Source organism: Rhinopithecus bieti, unplaced genomic scaffold, assembly GCF_001698545.2.
Source record: "Rhinopithecus bieti isolate Rb0 unplaced genomic scaffold, ASM169854v2 scaffold_13207, whole genome shotgun sequence".
NCBI lineage: Eukaryota > Metazoa > Chordata > Mammalia > Primates > Cercopithecidae > Rhinopithecus > Rhinopithecus bieti.
In genome coordinates, this window is record NW_016807866.1 from 3,067,694 (window position 1) to 3,074,983 (window position 7,290).

At 40.9% G+C, this 7,290-nt stretch overlaps 1 protein-coding gene across 2 annotated transcripts in view; it reads left to right on the forward strand.

Moving 5' to 3' along the window:
* Positions 1 to 7,290, forward strand: part of ITSN1 (intersectin 1) — a 247,032-nt gene that overhangs the window by 55,161 nt on the left and 184,581 nt on the right. The window lies entirely within an intron of this gene.

The following is a 7,290-nucleotide window of genomic DNA, read 5'->3' on the forward strand; positions in this document are numbered from 1 at the left end:
AAAAAAAAAAACAAAAACAAAAAACAGCGTTTTTCACTCAGGCTGCAGTGCAGTGGTGCAGTCATGGTTCTCTGCAGCCTCCAACTCCTAGGCTCTATCAATCCTCCTGCCTGAGCAGTTCCTAGGACTGCAGATGCATGGCATCGTGCCCAGCTGATTTCTGTATTAATTTTTTTTTTTTTTTTTTTTTTTTTGAGACAGAGTCTCGCTCTGTCGCCCAGGCTGGAGCGCAGTGGCCGGATCTTGGCTCACTGCAAGCTCCGTCTCCCAGGTTAACGCCATTCTCCTGCCTCAGCCTCCCCAGTAGCTGGGACTACAGGCGCCCGCCACCTCACCCGGCTAGTTTTTTTGTATTTTTTAGTAGAGATGGGGTTTCACCGGGTTAGCCAGGATGGTCTCGATCTCCTGACCTCGTGATCCGCCCGTCTCGGCCTCCCAAAGTGCTGGGATTACAGGCTTGAGCCACCGCGCCCGGCAATTTTTTTTATTTGTAGAGATGAGGGTCTTACCATCTTTCCCAGGCTGGTCTCAGACTTCTGGCCTCAAGTAGTCCTCCTGCCTTGGCCTCTCAAAATGTTGGGGTTACAGGTATTAGCCACCACGCCCGGCCATATTTTTCTACTCTTGATACTTATCCTGTGATGTGCTTTCCAAAGGAGTTGTAACAGTTTGCCCTCCCACCAGTAGTGTGAGACAGGGTCTCTTTGCTCTAACAGTATTAATATCAGATATCTGTATTAAACTTATTTATTTTGAGGCCTTCTTTCCTTGTGGTAAACTTTCTGAATTAGGTTGACCTAAAGTAAACTGGTTTAGATTCCCAAGTAAAATTTCCCTTTGACAAAAACTTTATAAGATCCATTTGAAAAGTTGGAGTGTCAAGGAAATAGGAAAAGTTTTGTTGGAGAGGGAAATGTTATTCAGTGAAGTACATATTGAATGCGTGAACTGTTCTTCACTGACAGTTATCTTTTAAAAATCTTCTCCATGCTATTTGGAATGTTAAAGCTTAATACCTCTGCTGGATTTTGCGAGCATGAAACTAAAACACAGTCAAATTTGAATGTGCAAACGTACATAAACTGGAAATCTGGATAAATTAGATTATAAACCAAACACATTTTGAGTATAAGTGGGCCTTTAGAAAGTTTTTTATATTACGAGTAGAAGGTGAACCTTTCTAAAGAAAATAAGAAATTGAGGAAATCTAGGATTTTTTTCTTTTGTTTTGGATCTCAGTGTGTTTGTGATTTTTAACATAAACTTTATTTTCTGTACTTTAATGGTGCAGCCAGATCCATGTGAGAAGGAGTGAAATCCCCAGGAAAGATGACCAGCAGCAGGATTCTTTTCAGCTTTTCTCTGTTTCCTCAGGCTTGAATATATTTCAGTGCACCTCAATCAAGTGAAGTGAGATTAAATATTTGAGTCATCTGTCTGTTGCCTTCCAAAATGGTCTGGCTTTCTGTTGACTGCAGTCTATTTAGTGTGTTAGTGATGCTAATGTTATTGAATGGTTTTTAGTTCTAAAACTTCTAGTAGTGATAAATCTTGTGCATAGAAGTCCCCTATAGGTCACTTAGCAGAGCGCAGTTGGTTTTTGTTAATGACTCCATTGTCCTTTGCTCTCATTCATGATACCCAGTGACTTTTCATTGATGTTGCAGTAAGGCTTTTTTTGTTGGACTTCTCCCATTCTTTGCACATTGGTAAATAATCTTCAGCTGTAGCAGGAGGTAGCCAGCATCTATGTGCGGATCAGATTTATCAGTATGTACCTGTGCAGATTGCCTTTATCTCCTGATTTGGCAAATGCTTAACAGTCCTTAGCAAAGTCTATCCATTGAGCTTTCCACTAACTCTAAGTGGTAAAAGGAGTCAATTGTATTGGACAAGAAACTGTTACTGTTTTTGCTGTCCATTGTGGCACTGCAACTGTGAAGATGTCAGACATGTGAAGTATTCACTGGATTCTCAGTTACTTACTCGTTGTCAAGGCTTACGTGTAGCCAGTTTAATTTTGATGAATATGTTTAAATGTAGAGCATTTTATAATTACTGGCTTATGGCTTTTTATACAGTATGTGCATATTTCATTTCTTTTCTACCGTTTTCAGCCTGTATTTAATTCATTCATTTGCAGCTCTTGCACTGTTTGTTGAAGAAGACTTAAAAATCTGGCAGGAGGCTTTCCTACTTTTTTGCCCTTTTCAGTGTTGCAGTGTTATTCTACACAGTTAAGTACCTTCTATGTAGTTTCTTCCTTCCTAAAGCTGAAGGGCCATATCTCTAAAACTTTTCTCTGCCTATATTTAACCACTGTTTGTGCAGATGAGCTGATAATACCAGACTGGTTGCTGACTGTATTTAGAGGTATACAATTTAATTACCCAGAGATAAAGGTGAGAGTAGTAAATTAGTACACTGTGTTGTCTTACGACTAAGTGTGATTTCAGTTTTTATGCTACAACATGGAAATTTATTTTAATATTTTCCTTTATGTATGGGCTTTGCAATGTGTTGAAACGAGTTTTTATTTGGAAGTTTTGGAAGACAACTTTTAGATTGTCTCTTTTTTTTTTTTTTGTCGCCTGAGTTGGAGTGCATTGGAGTGATTTCGGCTCACTGCAACCTCTGCCTCCTGAGTTGAAGTGATTCTCCTGCCTCAGCCTTCCAAGGAGTGCACCACCACACCCGGCCCCTTTTTTTTTTTTTTTTCTGTTTTTTTAGTAGAGATAGGCTTTCACCATATTGGCCAGGCTGTTCTCAAACACCTGACCTCAGGTGATCTGCCCGCCTAGGTTTCCCAAAGTGCTGAGATTACAGGTGTGAGCCACCATGCTTGGCCTAGATTGTCTCTTCTTTAGTGACTGTATATATCTACATTACACAAATGACAACATTTTGTTTTCCTGTAACCTGGGTCATTACATTTTTTTTCATGTGACAAAGTGTTTGCAATTATTTGTGAATTATTTCATCACTTATTAATTTATATTTGAGAGGGTACTGGAAAGTGTGTGAGTTGAACATAGTTTAAACTTATACAATCTCATTATTAATTTGGCTGTCAATTTGAAACTATTCCATAACTTATATTTAAAATAAAATTTTGATTTGAAACACTCTTAATCAGTGGTTCTTAAGTTTATTGTTTGCTGTTTAGAGTTATTTATTTTTCTAGGAATTACTTTTTTAGCTTTCAGGAACTTGATATAATGTTTTATTCTTGATGACCCACTGGAAAATAGAACCTTCTAGAAGAAATAAAGTCCTTCACTTTATTGAAGCTTTATGAATGGCTCTCCTATCTGCAGCTGTAGGGCTCTACAATCTGATTTTTCTAAACAAATAGACAAACTATGGATAATAACTTTTCAGATGTTACTTTGCAGTTAGTTGGTGTCTGGAAGAAGAAAAAAGAGCTTCAAGGAGGGGACTGTTAATTCCATTTATCTCTTAAACAGGAATTCCTTTCCTGTCTCTCATTGCTGTCCCTTATTTTTCACCTTTATGCTGTAATTAGGGTTTGGTTTTATTAGCTCCCTGATGAATTCTCTCCTTCTGCCAATATTAAAGTAAGGATGATTTAGAAGAACTGAGATTAAAATCTGCCTATTGAAGCTCTCCAGGCTAGATGCCCTGACATTTCTCTTTGTGGAAAGTAAGCAGGAGTAAAGGGACAAATAGTCCAAAATGCCACTGAGTGTTGCCAAGTGATGTGCTGACAGCTGTACCTGACAGTGATTGCTGGACAGTGGTCATTCCTGAGTGTCCCCTTTTCACCTCCCATCCCTGCTGCCACTCCCCCCTAACAACAACAGAAATTCTGGGAAGAATGCCTGTTCCCTGTTTCGAGGACAACTTGAGTCATCATGATAGTTTGTCAGATATCATGTGGACAATGTCTTTGACCTTTTTCAGTTTTAGTAATAAGATTCTTCTTTTTATCAGGTTCTTTATCCTTCATGCAGTTTTAAAATATTACTTATGAACAAGCTGCATATCCCTTTTAGGTCATCTTGTTCTTCTACTTCAAATAGCACATGTAAAAGCCACATTTGAGTCTCAGGGCTTCAGACATGACAATAGGGCATTGATCAGGTTGGCTATATGTTTGGGATTTGTCAGTTCCTTTGTCCATTTTTTGTCTGGCTTTCAGTGCCTTTTCTCTGTATTTTAAAAGAGCTTTGTGTACCTCTTGCCTTTATGTGTAATCTTAAAGGGCAGCTTTCTTCTTTTTCATTCGTTTCCTGCTCTAAGAGTCATCTCAAGACGGGAATCTGGTATAAGACTCACTTATAGGACAGGGACATAGGCTCTTCTAGGTGTTTTCATTCATTGCAGATTTGTTTTAAACAAGAGATTTCCTTGTATTTTCTTTAATGTTTTCCAATTTTGAATTTTATAGATGCAAAGCCTTTAAAAGGGTAATATGTGGAGTCAGTATTTGTTTGAGGTTTCTTTTAATTGTTTTTCTAGATCAAGGACAGATATACATAGATTAGTACCTGAAACCAAACTCTAACAACTCTCAAATACCAGATAATAGTTTTTTATGTTTCTGAGGATGTGTTTATATCCTTTGAGATGTTTAAAATATACACATTTTATTTTCTCCCACATTTGGACATTTTTTTCCCCTCTGTGTTTCATTGATGCCACATTTCTACCGATTTTAATCTTGTGTTCTGTATCTTCCTATCCTATAGTTTCTTCAAGCTGGAATTAAACCTTTTGAGCAACTTTAAAACAAATTTTTAAAAATACTTCTTTATAAATGATGAATTACACTTATTACCATAATAAAAATCTGTTTCAAATAAATGAGTCTGAAGATTGGAAAGGGACACCATGAAGTGGGTTTAGAAATAGACCTGTTAAAATGCAAGTCCAGCTGGCTGGGCACGGTGGCTCATGTATCTTGGGAGGCTGAGGCGGGCGGACTGCTTGAGCTCAGGAGTTCAGGACCAGCCTGGGCAACATGGTGAAACCCTGTCTCTACAAAAGTATGAAAATTAGCCGGGACTGAGGTAGGAGGATGGCTTAAGCCCCAGAGGTGGAAGTTGCGGTGAACTGAGATTGTGCCGCCGCTTTCCATTCTGGGTGACAGAGCCAGATCCCATCTCAGAAATTTATACAATAAATAAATCAGGCCGGGCGCGGTGGCTCAAGCCTGTAATCCCAGCACTTTGGGAGGCCGAGACGGGCGGATCATGAGGTCAGGAGATCGAGACCATCCTGGCTAACACGGTGAAACCCCGTCTCTACTAAAACTACAAAAAACTAGCCGGGCGAGGCGGCGGGCGCCTGTAGTCCCAGCTACTCGGGAGGCTGAGGCAGGAGAATGGCGTGAACCTGGGAGGCGGAGCTTGCAGTGAGCTGAGATCCGGCCACTGCACTCCAGCCTGGGCGACAGAGCAAGACTCCGTCTCAAAAAATAAATCAGCACGCCCAAAGGGAATTTTATTTTAGTTTTTTAGAGACAGTGTCTGACTCTGCTGCCCAGGCTGCAGTGCCAGTAGTGCCATCATAGCTCACTACAACCTCGAACTCCTGGGACCAAAGGATTTTCTCCTGCCTCAGCCTTCCCAGGTAGCTGGGACTATAGGCAGGCACCACCACACCAAATTTTTAAGTTTGTTTTTTGTAGAGACAGCATCTTGCTGTGTTGCCCAGGCTGATCTTGAATTCCTGACCTCAACAGATCCTCCTGCCTCAACTTCCCAAAGTGCTAGGATTATCGGTGTGAGCCACCCTCCCTGCCTGAATTGTTTTTTGTTTTGTTTTGTTTTTTGGAGATGGGGTCTTGTTCTGTCACCCATGCTGGAGTGCAATGGCATGATCTCAGCTCACTGCAACCTCCACCTCCCCGGGTTCAAGCAATTCTCCTGCCTCAGCCTCCCGAGTAGCTGGGATTGCAGGTGTCTGCCACCATGCCTGGTTTATTTTGTATTTTTAGTAGAGATGGTGTTTTGCCATGTTGGCCAGGCTGGTCTCAAACTCCTAACCTCAGGTGATCCACCTGCCTCAGCTTCCCAAAGTGCTGGGATTACAGGCGTGAGCCACCACACCTGGCCCTGAATTGTTTAAATATGAGGATGAAGAGGTCTCTGCTGTCTTTATTCCTCTGTCCTCTAATACCTTCTAGCCATCTTGCCTTACTTTGGAGGGGAGGCAGACAGATGTAGTTGTTCACAGTTGAGAGCTGCTGAAACTCTGTGACTATAAGTATAGTAGGAGGGAGAAAGCAAGCCTAATCCATTTATAAATGTTCCATTATATACAAAATACCCTTTCTACCAACAGTAGGTTCTTAACTGCTGACACCAGGCATGCTTTGGTTGTGACTCCAGCAGCATGGATTGCTGGCATCTTACACTGAACACCCTGGGCCTCCGCTCTCCCCTTCTGTAACCTTTGCCTGTCACTAATTGTTTGGGCCCAGTTTTTTCATTTATATAAGAGGATTATAAGATTTTTGTGAGGGGATGGTCAATAATTAAGTGAAAAACAGATGATGTATGTTCATAATCACCTTTTAGTCTTTAGGTCATTAAGCCTAGATTAGCCTATATTGGTGTATTAAAAATCTGCTGATTATCTGTAGTACATGTAGAAGATTCTTTTTTCTGTGTGTGTGTGTGTGTGTGTGTGTTTCCTTTTTTTTTTTTTTAAATAGCTGTGGTCTCACTCTGTTCCCCAAAGAAGTGCAGTGGTGCAATCTCAGCTCATGCAATGCCACCAATCCATTTTGCTGGAGTCACAACCACAGCATGCCTGGTCTCAGTAGTTAAGAACCTACTGTTGGTAGAAAGGGTATTTTGAATATAATGGAACATTTATAAATGGATTAGACTTGCTTAGGCCCAGGTTCAAGCAATCCTCCCACCCCAACCTCCTAAATGGTTGAGACTAATGGCACATGCCACCACACCAAGCTAGTTTTTTTGTATTTTTTGTAGAGATGGGGTTTTGCCAGGCCAGCCTTGAACTCTTGTGACCACTGTGGTTGAAATTGATCTGGACTCAAGTGATCTCCCTGCTTCGGCCTCCAAAAGTGCTGGGATTACAGGTGTGAGCCACTGTGCCTGACCTGTAAATATGTTTGAATTACCTCATTTCATCTTGCATGCTTCCCTTTATTTTTTAAAAAATTTGGCTGGGCATGGTGACACACGCCTGTAATCCCAGCACTTTGAGAGGCAAAGGTGGGTGGATCACTTAAGGTCAGGAGTTTGGGACCAACCTGGCCAACGTGGCGAAACCCTGTCTCTGTTAAAAAAACAA